Below are 18104 nucleotides of genomic sequence, written 5' to 3' on the forward strand. Positions count from 1 at the left end.
AAATCAACCAGTCCTGCTGTTGCTTGCAGTTTGCAGTTTGGTGCATATGTCCAGCTATGGAGGGGTTGATATGATATATCAACCCCTCTATACATTGGGTACCTAACAAAACCATAAACAATAATAACAATGTTTCACTCTACTTTATAATATTTCTAGGAATATTTAAACAGGAAAATGCTCTGCCATAGTCCAGTGTCGGACCACCTGCAAAGTTATAGTATTCAAAGAGATTCCAGTATCTCATTCTATTATTTTCTTACCTAAAGAATCTTTACCATTAGAGTGGTCCCTGGTAACCAAGATGAACTCTCAAACAGAGTCATGAAGGTCCCATCTAGACTGCAAAGAAGATATTCAATGAACCATGAGAAGGAGAGCAGATTAATTTTGTATATGTCGCTCAGAAAGGTCATAAAAGGAACTGAAACATTGGAACAGAAATGAGATTTCATTTTTATAACAAGAAAAGAGACAGATTTAAAGGAACAGTAACACAAAAAAATGAAAGTGTATAAAAGTAATTACAATGTAATGTACTGTTGCCCTGCACTGGTGCAACTTGTGTGTTTGCCTCTGTACACTACTATAGTTTATATAACCAAAGCTGCTGTGTAGCCATTGGAGCAGCCATTCAAAGGAGAAAAGGCACAGGTTACTTAGCAGATAACAGATAAACCCCATTATATTCTACGAGGCTTATCTGTTATCTGCTATGTAACCTGTGCTTTTTTTCCCTTTTCTCAGCTTGAATGGCTGCCCCCATGGTTACACAGCAGCTTATTTATATAAACTATAGTGGGGTTTCTATAGCAAACGCACTAGTTGCACCAGTGCAGGGCAACAGCATATTATATTTTAATTACTTAATACTTAAATTTTTTGGTGTTACTGTTCCTTTAAGAAAAACTTGCACTGACTGGACAGTTGCACTTTGGGACAAAAATGTCAGACTATAAAAGCCAAAAGGACAACAGATATAGGCTTATAGGTTGGGTATTCATGAGTCTTTACTTCAGCTTCAGGAAGAACAGAGCAGTGCACACACAGATGAGTAGAAGAAGCACATGTTGAGGGAAGAACCGTTTATTTGTTATAGTTTTTTAATTATTTTCCAGCTATTAAATGGGGGTCACTGACCCCAGCAGCATACAAACTATTGCTGCAATATTTTGTATTACTGATCTTTCTATTTAGATCCTCTATTCATATACCTGTCTCTCGTTCAAACCACTGCCTGGTTGCTAGGTTAAATAAGACACTATCAACCAGATACCTGCTGAAATTCCAAACTGGAGAGTCACTGAGCAAAAAGCAAAATAATTCAAAAACGGCATATAAAAAATGAAGACCAGTTAATATTGTTTCATAATAAGCATCATAAAAGTTCATGGAGGTGCCAAATAAGGGCTGTGATTGGCTATTAGATAGCCTCTATGCACACTATCAGCTTACAGGAAGCTTTATTTGGTAGTAAATCTTGATTTTATTCAACCAAAACTTGTCACCAAGTCAGGAATTCAAAAATAACTACCTGGTTTGGGGGCACTGAGAGCAACATCCAAGGGGTTGGTGGGCAACATGTTGCCCCCAAGCAACTGGTTGAGGCTTATTGTTCTAGACCTTATTCCCTGAAAGGAACTTTGCATTTGGCTCAGTTGTGTTCATCATTAATCTCCCCATACAACTCCATGCGTGAAACGTCTGCCTCACTTGTGTCGGCTCCAGCGCCAGATTTCAGCATAGGGTGCCCCGAGGCCGCCCCCATTCGGCGCCCCCTATCACCCCTGCAGCACGAACAACCATTCCCCCCCGCACCATGCAAACGCGCATGCCCATGCGCCAAAGTTAAAACTCCCATACGGAGCAGTGGGGAGAGGTACCCATTGCTTCGTATGGGAGCAAAATTTGAAAATTTGCGTGCGGCAGGGCGGCATACCGCCCCTATGTTTATGCCGCCCTAGGCTTCTCATAAACCATAAGATCATAAGCCACTGTGGGTAGGGCTCTTGGTACCACCAGTCTTGGTATGTATGGCCTTGCATATTTTATTTATATCTATAACTGTATTGTAATATTACTGCAAGAGAAACCTGCTGGAGTTTTGTTTTTCAACTTCTGGATACTGGAAGGGTGGCATACATTAGAGAACTGCATTTAGACATAGGGAAAGGCAGATATACAGAATAATGCCTAATGCATTATTACTGTGTTTATGCTGCTTACCTATGTTCTTTGGGCAGTACTTTGTGTCTATTATCATAACATTTAAATTGACAGTATTTAATTGACAGCATTTAAGCAAAAGGAAGAATAGCAACTTCAGTCACTCTGGCAGTAGGTAGGTTGAGGGAGTGCAGTCTCATGGTCACTCGGATATACCCAATAAACTTGGGGGCAGATTTATCAAAGTGTAAAATTACAGGACAGAAAAAAATAACCCAGATTTTTAGAAACATGTCAATCAGTGGGTGAGATATAGGGTTCACCATTTGATAAATATGCTTCTAAAAATCCCATAGGAATAAATTGAGAGTGGGTGAATTTTTTTGTGGTATGCTCTTATATCACACTTTGTATAAGCATATATTGAAACTGCCAAGTGCCAAACTGTACCACTATACCTCCTTGGACCCCCAGCAGTTGCTTCCTCTATATTTTGCATTTTGACACACCATGTCTACTATAGAGTATACCCATTAAGCAGGGAGAGAAGTGTGCACACAGTGTGCTGGTCTATTGCAAATTATTTAATGAAAGAGGTTCTGTTCATTGTAGTTGTGGATAGTGCTTTCATTGTACCCTGTTACAAATCATGTCCCCAAATTGGACTTGTGGCCCCTTTAGTAAACTGGTGCCTTTGTGAAAATGCAGTTCTGAGAATTAAGTGCAGTAATGGATTGTTTGACAGATCTCTGTTTATGGCTTAATAACATAATACCTAAATCAAAGAGAAAACAGTTCCTCTATAAGGGAACCTGCTCAACATTATATATGTTAAAATTAACTTGCATCACCTCAAGCTAAATTTTTATTTATAAAGTGCATTTGCAGTGCAGCAAATCACATTTATAAAACAATTCCCCTGTTGAGGCCTTAACCTGGGCAAATGATCAGTTTACCCCTAAACAATATTGAACAATATGTATCTACAGGTCATCTCATCAACAGTGATAAATTACGTTAGATAGGGTAAGTTAGAAGACATGTTTTTATAATAAAGTTAGTTTAATTGCGTAACCCCATTGTGGCTGTAAGGGTGAAGACACACTGGACTACTAGTAGCAGCTACTTTTTTAAGGCTACTGAACTCCAGAAAATACCCTGTCAATACTGACAATTTCTTCTGCTAAAACACATGTAGTAGCCATGACAAGTAGCTGTTACTAGTTGCTCCATGTGTCTTCACCCTAATCAGACAAGACCAGCTAGAAAGGCTATAGAGCATGGGGTAAAATGGATTGGCTTTTGCTATGTGGAAAGATCAAGGGGGAGGTAGTGTAAAAACTACTCACTTTTGCTGTGTGCAAAATAAGTAAATAAAATGACACCAGAAGGTTCTTGTAGGAAAACTCCAGCAAAGTCCTTAGGGTTTCTACTTCTAGGGGCTGATTCATCAAAGTACAAGTTTGAATCCCGAAATGGGTAAAATTCGGAATGGATACAATAATTTCTGATGATCACAAATATCACGAAAATGCTTACGAAAAAGTACATTAGCTTCCCATAGGACTCAATGGCACTCTGCAGCTCCAACCTGGCCAAAGGAAAGTCGCGATACCGAAGCGCAAATAAATCTGAAACTTTCATACTCGGCGCTGCAATATGATTTTGATGCATAATTTTTGACGCACAGTACGGAAAAGTCACGCAAATTAGCGAAAAAATCAACGAAAATTTGCAAGGTACGAAAAGTCGAATTCGGACCGATCATACTTTAATAAATATGCCCCCTAGTGTCTGGATCGCCACAGCAACTTGAATTAGGGAGAAGACTAGTCTGAATTACCTGTCACTACTGCATTCCCTTCACTAAGGCAGCAGAGGCTGTAACGGAGAATACTCCCAGCTATTTCTCCTGGTTGGAGTCAGAAAGCTGCTCTGAATAAAGCTGACTATCTCACTTTCCTAGAAAGGGCTATAACTAGAACAATGCTATCATGGGAAAACATGTTTTCTCAAAACGCATCAGTTAATAGAGCTTCTTCAGCAGAATCCGCCATTGAAATCCATTTTTCAACAGTACAAACAGATTTGGGTATGGGACCAGAATGCCCAGGATCTGGGGTTTTCTGGATAAAGGATCTTTCCATAATTTGGATCACCATGCCTTAAATCTACTAAAAAATTATTCCAATATTAATTAAACCCAATAGGATTGTTTTCCTCCAGTAAGGATTAATTATATCTAAAAATACAAGGTACTGTTTTACTATTACAAAAGGAAATTGTTTTAAAAAATTTGAATTAATTGATTAAAATGGAGTATATGGGAGATGGCCCTCCTGTTATTCAGAACTGCATAACAGGTTTCCGGATAAGGGATCTTATACATGTATTTAATTTTGAAATTTCACATGGGGTTAGTCATTTTCTTCATTCCCAAGGTGCCCCCTTCCTTCCCCCCCCCAGCAGCTGATCAGCGGAACTATAGCAGAATAGCACTCAATAGTAAGAAATCCAAGTCTGGCTTGGGCACAATGGCTGTTTACACACCAATATTAAAAAAAAATACATTTGTTGGTTCAAGAATAACATTTTAAATTATAGAATGAATTATTTGCTATGTAAACAGTGTAATTTATAAATAAAAAGTAAATATAAAAAAAAGGTGTGGCAGCTGGACAGGGGGGTTTTCATGCCAATGTTTTCTAACAGAGGACTGTGGTGGACAAAATGCCTTGTGTATTATTAGCCTTTGCCAGCATGCTGAATTTGCACTGGAAAGGTACACATATACAATGTATTAGTCAAACTATTCTTTTGAAATCTCCTGCAATTTCACATGCTTTGTTGGTCAACTGCGGGCCCCTGCAGAGGAAGTAGACCTGGCAGGGGTGGAACAACTAGGGTTGTGGGGGGTGCAATTGCATGACCTGCACCCGGGCCCCGGCTTATAGTTATGTTATTGAGACCTGCCCCTCCAACCCCCGTGATCTTCCTCTGTAGTTACGCTACGGAGGGCAGTACAGAGGATCTCTCATCTTTGTCTGTATGCATTTTGTGGCCACACCCTCATTGCACCACTGCTTCATAATATCACATTTTTAAAGGGGGTAGCACAAAGTGCTAAAGCTAAAGTGCCTATTTGCTTTTTTACATATCCGTAAAAAACACCTAGACGATCACTTAGTAGTAGTTTTGAGGGCTGATTTAGCTATTCAAACTCTATGGTAGTTGATACACCAAGGCATTCCTATATTTGTAACCTTGTTATGAGCTAAGGGGCCTTCAGACAGTCAGACACTGGTCTTTAAAAAGCAAAAAAATCAGTCAGGCGCTGATTTAGTTACATTTACTTAATTTCAATATAACAAACTAATTGTGAAAAAAACTGCAGTCTCTCCTGTGTTATATTTGCTTGAAAAAACATGAAAACATAAAACAGTTGTCATCTCTGTCTAAATGCCCAACTTGCTATTCAGCTACTGTTGGTGAACTACATGCATAAAACAAATGAAAGCTTTCAAAGGATGCTGGGAAATTGCGGTTCAACAATACACTAGGTATCTTCTATTCTTCAGAAAAAAAACTTGTCTACAGTGTCACGGTCTTATGAAGTGCATTTCCCTGGAAGTAACTGTTTCAATGCACATATTAAATCCTGACTCATGAATGTATGGTTTTTATATGGCAGGAACCACTCCATGTATGCAGCAGTTAATGGCTCTTTCAAAGGTAGCCACTAAGATATTCGCATCACTGACAATATGTTATACTCCTCTGCCCACTTATAAGATTTATTGTTTACTATAGCACATAATGGCCTCATTACATCTGGTGTTTTTCATACAGATTGAAGCAAACAGCCTTACAGCTTGCTATGCCTTAAAAAATTAGTTGAACGGGCCAGACGTGATTCTGCCTGGCACAGACTTATAATACTATACTTTGCCACCTTTGAATAAATCATGCAGGTGTATAAGGCCATGGCTGGTTTCACCACTTTCTGAGACCTTCAGTTCTGCAGGAAAATCTCTATCTAGGGCCCTGGGGCAAATGCTTTTATACAGTTCATGTTTACTGCTGGTGAATACAATGCTGCAGTGTGTATAACATTTTAATGTTATAACAAGGATCAAAGATGTTAAGTGTTAAATATTTAAGCTTATTTGGATGTTCCTAGTTCCAAAACATTATAAATTACAGCATTTGTCCTTTTAACACCATCACCACCCCAGTCTGTGGGGATGTCCCCCTTGGCAGACCCAGATCAGCAGCTGATGAAGGGCACCCTAAAGACCACTTTAAGTAGGATATGGGAAAAATGCCAGATTTGCTCTTTTAAATACTTAATAAACAAACTTAAATTTCATTTTTGATAAAATTTGAAGTAAATATTTATTTGTTTTCCTAGATTTTCTTGGAACTATGGCAAACTGGTTTGTAGAGCAGTTTTCATCTTTTAATATTATTATGAGTTAACAGGGGGGGCTGAGAGAACTGAAAAAGTATTTTACTTCTAAAAGTTTTATTTACAAAGATTAAAAACATACTTATAACAACATTTTGGCACATTGTATCAGATGTGACATGAAAATTGAAACAGCATCCATATTCGCCAAACCTTTTCAAATTTCACAGCCCCTAGTGTTGCATTACTATCTTAATGGGTGGTAAACAGGGCAGGGACTAGGGGTAGGTAGAGGAGGCATGTTCCTAGGGCGAAACTGTGGGAGGTGTGCTAGGCACATACCTCTTCTGTCGACAACAGCTACTTTGTTGTTTACCTGATGCCCCCCCCCTCCTGAGTCATCCCCTTGGATCGGTACTGGTAGCTATTTATAGAGATTTAACTAGTATGGGACTGTTATATATGGGAATGTGATATATTGATGTATTAGGTTTCTATCGCCTGTTAATGATAGATGGTGGCAGCGAATAGTTATTTGGGGCAGTGGTGTGTTTGGGGGTGCTTGATGTTAGTCTAACCTGTGTGAAAGGTGACTGAGTGTAACCCCTTGTTGCCCCGTCCCCGTGTCATACGCGTCTGAGAGTGGCGTGCTCTTGACAATTTGGTGGCAGAATGGGCAACCCCAAACACACCACCACCCCAAATAACTATTCGCTGCCACCATCTATCATTAACAGGAGATAGAAACCTTTATATACACCAATATATCACACAAAATTCCTTACTGCAGTTAGGGTTAGTTTCCACTAATTTAACAGCACACTAGCAGCCAAATGGTTAATTACAGTCAAACACACTCCCCAGCTAGCAGTCAACTAGTTAATTAGTATATACACAGAACTTGCCCCCCTACTAAACACACATACAGCCAAGAGATGAGAACAAACTTGCTTTTTTGGACTGTTTGATATCCATCCAAAAGGGGGGTAACTTGAAAACAGAAGTATACAGGAAACCCACTCATACGGATCAATATCTGTTGTTCAATTCCACCATCCGCTGGAACACACCACAGGGCGGAAAGTGTGACAACCGATACAAAGTCTGTTAGGATGCTTGCCGTTTAGCGCATGCGTCTAAAGAGTCGCCGCATGGGCGCTCGTATTGTAGCACGCGCAAAGACGCGTGCAGTATAACGAACAGGCACGTGCGTAAAGTCGCGCACGGCATGGGGACAAATTGCGTGCGTAAAGTCGCACATGGCGAAAAGTCGCGCGCACACGTCTGCACGCTGACACAGCGCGCACTTGCGTCTTGTCAACACCCTGTAAATAGTCGCCATGTACATGCCATCTTTGGTTATCAAGTTATCCTGGTGCCTGGCGTTTTTCCCTATTCTGATTCTTCTGTTGTTAACCTCTGCCTGGAATTCGCTTTTGAACCTGTTCTGCCTGCCACGACCCGGACCTGTCTGACCATCCTCTGCTTGATCCTGTTGTTACTGCGTTTTGGCTCTCCGGCCTCTCTCCACTCCCGTGCTTCCTGTTCTCATCCTCAGGCAAGCCTCCGGTTAGTGTGAGACATTTGTGGGCTTGCTGGCTACGACCTCCACTCCTCGGCCTGACAGAATAACCAAGCCATGGACAGGGAGGAAGAACCTTCTCCTCTCACTACCCTCACCCAGCAGATTGCGTCCCTTACACAGGCAGTGAGGGAGCTTCAGGGAGGATATAGCCAAGTTCAGGAGCAGCTACGCACCCTGCAACCACCTGCACCCGTTCCGGCTGCCTCACCTCCACCTTCCGCTGCTGGGGCTTCCGTTCCACCTGCCCCTGAGCCTAAAGTGGCCATGCCTAAAAAGTTTTCTGGCGATCGCAAGACTTTTAGAACTTTTACCAACGCCTGTAAGCTTTTGTTCACTCTCAAGCCAAGAATGTACTCGACTGAGCAAATCAAGGTGGGTGTTATAGTTTCACTTCTTCAGGGAGAACCTCAGTTCTGGGCTTTTCACCTTATGGAACAACGCAGTCCTGCCCTAGCAGTCTTATATGACGATCCACATCGCACTGCCACAGCTGAAGCTGCCCTTAGAAACTTGCGCCAAAAGTCCAGACCAGTTGAGGACTACACGGTGGAATTCTGAAAATTTGCTTCTGATGTGGACTGAAATCAAGCAACTTTAAAACATCAGTATCGTTTGGGTCTCTCCGACAGCCTGAAAGACGAATTAGCCCGAGTTGGGGTCCCAACCACTCTGGATGAACTCATCCATTTGTCCATCCAAATTGACAGACGTCTGAGGGAGAGAAAGTTGGAAAAGGCCGGTTAATTCTATCCATCTTGGCTTTTACCCAAGGCTCCTCCCCCAATCCGACCAGATCCAGGACCTTCATCCGTCAGCGAGCCTGAACCCATGCAAATTGGGGCGCTGCAACCCGTTTTATCCTCTGAGGAGCGCTTATGTCAGAGACGACTCAGTCTCTGTTTATATTGTGGACTTGCTGTACATTTGCTTCGTAACTGCCCCACTCGCCCTTGTAAGAAACCCATCGTAAAGACTGATACTCCTCAATATAAATTTGCTCCGTTATTAACTTTGTCCATTTCCTTGCAGTTGGGAAACAGGGCCTAATCCTTCCAGCGATACTTGACTCCGGGGCCAGTGGATGCTTCCTTGACTCACAAGTGGCAGAAATCCATCAAATCCCTCTGATAAAGAAACAGTTTCCAGTCTTCATACGAGTTGCTGATGGGTCACCTATTAGCTCTGGACCCATTTTGCTTGAATCCATTCCTCTGTCACTTACATTGAATAAAATTCATCACGAATATCTAAGTTTTGATATTGTATCTTCGCCACTTTCTCCGATTATCATTGGCCTGCCTTGGTTACGCAAGCATAATCCAGTTATTAATTGGGACACTGGTTGTATTACCTTTTCATCAAAATTCTGCTCTTCCCACTGTTTTTTTACCTCGGCCGCTAAGTCTTTGGAGTTTTGTAGTATTGTTACCAAGAAATTTCCTGGGTTACCTGACGAATACTATGAATTCCTGGATGTCTTTGATGAAAAAGGGGCTGACTCACTCCATCCTCATCGTATCTACGACTGCCCCATTGATCTTCTTCCTGGCTCCCAAGTTCCATTTGGGAGAATTTACCCTTTGGCAGGGAATATACGAGAATATATCGAAGAGAACCTTGCAAAGAAATTTATCCGTTCTTCCACCTTGCCTGCTGGAGCAGGGATATTTTTTGTGGAAAAGAAGGATCATACACTAAGGCCCTGTGTTGACTATCGTGATCTCAATAAAATTACCATCAAGAATCGTTACCCACTGCCTCTGATACCTGAACTTTTTCAACAACTTAGAGCAGCTACCATTTTCTCTAAGCTGGACTTAAGAGGAGCCTATAATTTAGTAAGAATCCATGAAGGAGACGAATGGAAAACAGCGTTCCGCACCAGATACGGGCATTTTGAGTACTTGGTAATGCCCTTCAGTTTATGCAATGCCTCAGCAACTTTTCAACATTTTCTCAATGATGTTTTTCAGGACTTTTTGGACATTTTTGTTATGATTTATTTGGATGACATGCTTATTTTTTCCAATTCTTTGTCAGAACATCAGACTCTTATGAAAAAGGTTTTTTCTCGTCTTCGAGCTCATCAGCTATATGTCAAATTTGAAAAGTGTGAGTTCCATAAATCCTCTATTGAATTTTTAGGATTCGTGATTTCTCCTGGGGGGATTCAGATGGATCAGAAGAAGATTTCAGCTCTTCTAAATTGGCCTGCTCCCACTACCTGAAAAGAAGTTCAACGTTTTATAGGTTTTGTGAATTTCTACAGAAAGTTTATTAAAGACTTTTCCCAAATCATCCTACCCATTGCTAAACTTACTGTCTCAACTTCCAAGTTTCAGTGGACATCTCAAGCTCAAGAGGCATTCAGTGTTCTTAAATCTCGCTTCACTTCTGCACCCATCCTTTGTCACCCGAATCCATCTCTACCTTTTGTCCTGGAGGTTGATGATGGTCAGAAAATGCAGTAGGAGCAATCCTTTCCCAAAGAGTAAATCCTTCTAGTGCTCTACATCCTGTGGCATTCTTTTCTCACAAATTAAGTAAATCTGAACAAAACTATGACGTCTCTGATCGAGAGCTTTTGTCAATCAAACTAGCCTTGGAAGAGTGGAGATATCTGTTGGAGGGTAGTCTCCACCCCATCCTAATTTTCACTGATCATAGCAATTTGGAGTACCTTTGCACGGCTAAGAGACTGAGACCCAGACAAGCCCATTGGGCTCAATTTTTTATGTGATTTAATTTCCATCTCACATATCATCCTGGCTCCAAAAATATTAAAGCGGACGCCCTTTCTAGAATGTTTCCTGCCCAAGTGAACTCTTTTAAATCCTCTGAGACCATACTCCAACCACATCATTTTTTATGCATACAATATTCCCTTATTGACCAGATTAAGCAGGAATGTAGCTTGTATGTTCCAATCGAGCCTGATCTTGTGGCAAGAAATGGGCTATTTTTCTTCAGAGACAAGATATTTGTGCCCAAGAAACTTTGCTTAGAGGTCCTTCGTACTTTCCATGACTCCAAACTAGCAGGACACCCTGGAATCAAGAAAACAATTGTGTTGGTAAGGAGGTTCTTTTGGTGGCCGAACTTATATTCTGACTGTGCAATGTATGTTAAATCCTGCGACAACTGTTCCAGAACTAAGAGTGTGCATTCAAAACCAATGGGTCTACTGGTTCCGTTACCTGTCCCCACGAGACCATGGGGTTTGGTTTCGATTTTATTTCTGACTTACTTTCGTCCAATGATTATACTACTATTTTTGTCATTGTTGACAGATTAACCAAGATGGCTCACTTCGTTCCTCTTCATAAACTTCCTTCGGCGGCTCTTACTGCAGAGACTTTTATTAAGGGAGTTGCCAGACTTCATGGAATTCCTGATGAGGTAGTGTCTGACAGGGGAACTCAATTTACTTCCCGATTTTGGAAAGTGTTATGTAATGCTCTGCAAATCAAGGTCTCCTTCTCATCTGCCTTTCACCCACAATCTAATGGGCAAACCGAGAGAACAAATCAGACCCTGGAACAATACCTCAGGTGTTTTACTTCATGACTGGTTGGCCTTGCTTCCATTGGCAGAATTTGCTTATAATAATGCGCACCACTCTTCTATTCAGCAGTCTCCGTTTTTCGCTAACTATGGTCTTCATCCTGCAGTTTTTCCGTTGTCCACTCCAGAGGTTCTCCTTCCTGCTGTCTAGGATCGATTAACCTTTCTGAAGGATAACTACAAGACTCTGCAAACTATGACCAAAGCTCAGAAGAACTTCAAGACTTTCGCAGATAGAAAGAGAAGTAAGGACCCAGAATTTAAAGTTGGGGACAAGGTATGGCTGTCAGCCATCAATCTTAAAGTCACCTGTCCAAGTAAGAAACTTGGTCATCGTTTTCTGGGCCCTTTTGAGATTGTGCGTCAAGTTAATCCTGTGGCTTTTCAACGAAAGCTTCCGGAGGTCGCTCTTCGGGGGGGGCAATGTAAGGATGCTCGCCGTTTAGCGTATGCGTCTAAGGAGTCGCCGCACGGGCGCTCGTATTGTAGCACGCACAAAGACGCGCGCAATATAACGAACAAGCGCGCACGTAAAGTCGCGCGCGGCATGGGGAAAAGTTGTGTGTGTAAAGTCGCGCACGGTGAAAAGTTGCGCGCACACGTCCGCACGCTTCGACGTGCGTCCTGATGCAGCGCGCACTTGCGTCTTGTCGCCACCCTGTAAATAGTCGCCATGTACATGCCATCTTTGCTTGGTTATCAAGTTATCCTGGTGCCTGCCATTTTTCCCTATTCTGATTCTTCTGTTGTTAACCTCTGCCTGGAATTCACTTTTGAACCTGTTCTGCCTGCCACGACCTGTCTGACCATCCTCTGCTTGATCCTGTTGTTACTGCGTTTTGGCTCCCCGGCCTCTCTCCACTCCTGTGCTTCCTGTTCTCATCCTCAGGCAAGCCTCCGGTTTGTGTGAGACTTTTGTGGGCTTGCTGGCTACGACCTTCACTCCTTGGCCTGACAAGAGTCCAAGTGACATCATATGATACCATAGTTTCTTCTGCCTCTAGTTTAGCTCCTTGAATCTTGGTGACAAACTCTTTGGTAATCCTTTCAAAGTAACTCCACAGCATTCACACCTCTGTGAGTTTCAGATATCACCTTTCTGGAGAGTTACAAAGTGCCATTGTGATTGGATTAGTGGAAGAGTATATATGCTGAGGACTTCCCATACCAGTTGAACTGAAGAAGCTGCTCGGATGAGTACTGAAACTTCTTCAATGATTACTTAACAAGTCCAGTTGCTTTAGATTTATTTATACTAGATATACCATGACCTGGATGAATGAAAATCTTCATAGTCATGTTATCATGAGTGCATAGTAATATTTTTAGGACTTCAATTGATTTGTATCTGTTGCAGTTAGGTTATCTGATTCAAGCTCTACCACCATTTTGACTAGACTATCAGGCCAATAAATAAAAGCAAGCATATACAAAAGTGAGGGAGATGTGAATTACACCATAACAGAGTATTCTGTGACAACAGGTTGGGGGATTTCCCTAAGCCACATTATTGGCATCATATGGGTTAGTAATTATTTTTAATCAGAATGACAATAGGACTGGTGGAAGATGAGACAAATGTAATTACAAGTCTTACAGGTCTAGAACCCAAGCTCAAGAAACCAGACAGATTCAATTATAATCATAAAGAGCATATTGGTATGAATTTCAGGAAAGCCTATAGAAGGTTCCCTTTGTTAGCATATGGCTCCTACACCATCAAGCACATAGATAGGGTAGGCTAGGACCCAGAGGACACTTGCTAGCTCATTCACTTTTATTTCATTGGACAGGGTAGGTCTCATAAGGGGCCCCTGTAATTATTTATTACCCTTTTTCTGGAATGGGTAGGAAAATAGGGAATCAAAAATGAATGCTGACAGTTACAGCCATGTCCAAAGGGTATAAGATTCCCAGTTAAAAAGATATGGGATAGAAGGACAGACATCAGTATCAAAGTCACGAGTAAGCTTGTAAGCTAACAAAAAGCCTACTGCAATGAAATATACATTAATAAAACTATGGCCTCTAGCACAGACAGGGGCAAATCTCAAGCTCACAACTATATGTGCAGAGAATAGAAAATATGTTTTTTACAGAACCATAAATAGATAGTAGGTTCCTCTCACAAAACTGGGAGATTTATAAATATTTCTGTAAAAATAAATACTATTTTTTTAAGTAACCTTAAGAAGACAGAGATTAATCTTTACTAATTATCTTTATCATCATTTTGATTTAAAAGATGTTATCCATAAGATTTTGTGTTCAAAAAAGTCCACAATCTTGTCAGTCACACACAGAACATTTATTTTAACATTTTCCTTTTAAACATGGATTGTCCACAATTGCAGCTCCACCTTCTGGGCAAATGGTTCACTGCCTATTAACAATAAACACATTGCTAGCTATTTTGCCATATTCTTCTTTTACAGAAGGGCCCATAAAAATAAATGCAGAATTCATTGCCTAGAATATAAGTGATTTTTTTTATTTGTTTATATCGAGAAAATATAGCAATTGCTCTGCAAATGAAACTAAAGTAAATTAGATGTGCCACCCGCAGCACCCCCGTGCATACTTGCCTTAGACTGCACTCATACAGCATGGATGGCTACGATTTGGGCTGCTACAAAACATCTTATGTTTGGAATGGAATAACAGAAATGACTGTGCTAAATTGTTTTTCAGCTGCAAGAGATCTACTATGTGTGTGTATTTTTTTTTGCTTTCTTTTTACTTCCCCTTTAGGCGATGGTTATAAAATGATATAAAGTAAGTAAGTTCCTAATTTTCTTAGGTGAAAAGGCTGAAATATATCTAAAGAAGAACATGTATATTTATACCAGGTATATAATTCCCTGGAATTTGGCAATAATGAAAACACATTGTTGATGCTGTAGGAATGACTACGTTTTTACAATGAGGAGTGTAACATCCGGAGAGTACTTTGTAGGCAATTTCCTTGATTTTTGACATTGGAGGATACTTTTGTATGGAAGTCCAAATTTTAGGCCATTTGTCATCCATGCCCTGGATCTGTAAGGCAGATTTACAGGGAGTTATGTAGGTGCACTCTGGGCTAGGAGGTTGTTTCATTAATTGGTTATATAACATGGAGATATTGCCTGCTGTAAGCATTGGTTGCTGACAGGGCCAGATTTCTGAATAAGGCGCCCCAAGGCTGCCCCCTTTTGCCCACCACAACCGACCGGCACCCAAGCGTCAAGCAAGCAACCCCCCCACTCCGCATGCGCGCCACTTAATTCATATGGAGCAGTGGGGAGAGGATGTGCTAACGTTTCTGCACGTCCTCTCCCCATTGCTTCTTATGCGGGCAAAATATTCTGGTGCTGCCACCCTAGGCCCGGGCCTTTGCGGGGTCTTGCCACAAATCCGGGCCTGGTTGCTGCATCTTTTTCAAACAGTGAGCCCTCTGTAGTTGCCTTGTGTGGCGCTTGAGGTTTATTGTAATAGTTGGAGAGACTTAGGGGCTCATTTACTAACCATCGTTTTTTATTTTAAACTTGTTCTTATTTACTTCTACATGAACTCGGCAAATCTGGCGAATTGTCGAATTCAGATTTTTAGCTCTAAACAGCTAAAAATCCAAATTCGACAATTCGCCAGATTAAACTTGCTGAGTTCATGTAGAAGTCAATGGCAAAGGTGCCTTCCCTTTCCTTGAAGTTTTTTTTTTTGTCTCAAAACTCTACAGGTTTCACTGGGTTTTGTCCTGAAAATGAAAGGTTATGATTTTGAATCCCATATTGTCATACATTTGCTAGAGTTGGTAAGCCCTGTTTTTAAAAACTGTTTCCCGGCTAGATGCCAGTTTACTGATGTAAACATTTAATACAGAAGATATTACAGCAACCAGTGTGGCAGCTTCTAATTCTGTTTGGAAAGCTGTGATCTCCTGTTTGTTCTTTATGTTGTATTCCCATGTTTGAAAGATGTATTGTTCAAATCTAACTGAATAATAAAGCCAAGAAGGCCATGAATTTAAAAGCAATTTGCCCTCTAGATGCCAGGGAGCAATGATGGGGGCATTAGGCAGGTACCTCTTCTGCCTACCCCTACTTCATGTCATCATGTATGCTCACACATGGGAGTGGAGGGGGTGGGACGAGGCAAGGTAGCTGGTCAGGTTGCCTTAGAGCGCCCTTGGCCCATGCCTGTACCGTAGCAAGCCAGTCTGAACTGGCCATACACCTGAATGTGGGCAAAGAATGTCCCATTTTCAAAAAATGCCTTGCAACTGATTGTTCCACTTTCAACTTTCTTTCAGTACTTTGATTATTGCAGAGTGATGGTTGCCTATTCTCTCCTTAAAGAACATGTCAGTAATGTTTTGCCTAAGAAAAGAAAACTTAATTCTAAGCAACTTTGCAATATACATTCATTACATATTTGTAATGGTGTTTTTTTTTAGTTATTTGTATATATAACTGCTATTAAAAGCAGTGTTTGCCTGTCCTTTCTATTCTCTGCCCTGGCGGCTCTGGAGTTTGAAACAATGTAACAAACACCAGGAGTTTAAAAAGTAACAACCAGGAGTTCAGCAAATGCTGCTTTCTGTAGCAATTACATTTACAAATAAAAAGCACTAATAATTTTGATTAAATTAATATTGGAAAGTTGCTTAGAATAATGTTTTCTGTTATTAGGCAAAACATTATTTTGGGGGTTGACATGTCCTTTAAAGGTACTAGTGGTTTTACCCATGTAGTAAAATACACAAGAGCACAGGTCACAATATAAACCACAAAAGTAGACATAGACAAGAGTCTGTGCAAAATGTTATAATGTTTCCCAGTGTAAGGGTGGGGAAAGTCCGGCCCAATCAGTAGAGGCACCTGCAGGTTACAAATGTGGGCACTTATAGCATCCAAGCTTACGCTGAGAGGATAACCAATTGCCACCAACCCCTGTGTAGAGAACTCAGTGCCCAGTAAAGGGACAGGCACTCACCTTTGTTAACAATTAGCCAGTTATTGCACTCACTATGTCTTCGGCTCTTGGATACATCTAAAAATATATCTGTAAAAGGTTGTTATAGCTGTGTCAACAAATGGTCGATTTATAGTTAAGGAGATTGTCCTGAATGAATGTGGATTCTCTGGTTAGCTGTGTCTGTAGTGTTTTCCCTGTACCCCCATTGTAAAAGTTATTTTCAGTTGTTCTTGTGCAGTGTTGAGATCATTGTTGTTGTGCATGACTGCAGGCAGTATGAACAATAAAATTACGGTCAGTGGGTTTTCTAAATAGATGCGTCCCTAATCTGTATATCTGTAGTTATAAGAAATTAATAGTCTGAGCATCAAATATGAGAGTCATCTTAACTGGAATATCCAGCATCTGGTGAAAAGATGCCTCGTTGTTACTTTTTAGGGCCATGACAGACATGGAGATTAGTCGCCAAGCGACAAATCTCCCTTGTCGTGGGCGACTAATCTTCCCGAAATGCCATCCCACCGGCTAGAATGTAAATCGCCGGTGGGATGGCATAAGCGGCACGGCAATTTGCCAAAATCGCCGAAGTTGCCTTGAGAGGAAACTACGGCGATTTCTTCATCGCATATGCCATCCCACCGGCGATTTACATTCTAGCTGGTGGGATGGCATTTCGGGGAGATTAGTCGCCCGCGACAAGGGATTTGTTGCGTGGCGACTAATCTCCCTGTCTGTTACAGCCCTTAGATTAGAAACAGATCGTCTATGTAGCTTAGGTAAAAGATGATGTAAGGCGCTGCCCTAAATATATTGTCATAAACAGATTTGCATAGGAAGGTGCAAGCACACTTCCCATAGCCATCCCAGAGACTTGCAGAAATAATGCAAGTCTCTAAAATAGTTACATGTCAGTGTTAGTTCTAGTAGGTCCATAAATACAAAACCCATTGGGAACACATTGTCTGGACTTTTCTGATTAGCAATTTGTCAACTGCTAAATTGTAAGTGCATTATTTTTATTTATATATAGATGCTGGTACTATTTTACATGATGGAAGTGCACCCCTTGTTTTATGTTTATCTAAAGGAGGCCTATTAGGGCAAATAAGAATCCTATGCTAAATATGTATGGTTTACACCATAAATAGGTTTGCCACCTGGTCAGTATTTTACTTGCACTACCTGTAAAAATTATGTTTAATGCCAATGTTATTAACAGGGAAATAGAAAACATAAAAATATAGGAAGGTCAGTATTTTTCCATGTGGCAACCCTACCTGGGTGCCGGAGCCATGAAACAACACAAATAATGCAGAAAAACTGCACTCACAGGGCTCACTAAACATTTAAAACACTAATTAATATGAAGTCTACCAGACCATTCATAAATCCATAAGGCTAATGTGTTACTGAGAGACTATAGGT

This window comes from Xenopus tropicalis, chromosome 2, assembly GCF_000004195.4.
Source record: "Xenopus tropicalis strain Nigerian chromosome 2, UCB_Xtro_10.0, whole genome shotgun sequence".
Classification (NCBI taxonomy): Eukaryota; Metazoa; Chordata; class Amphibia; order Anura; family Pipidae; genus Xenopus; species Xenopus tropicalis.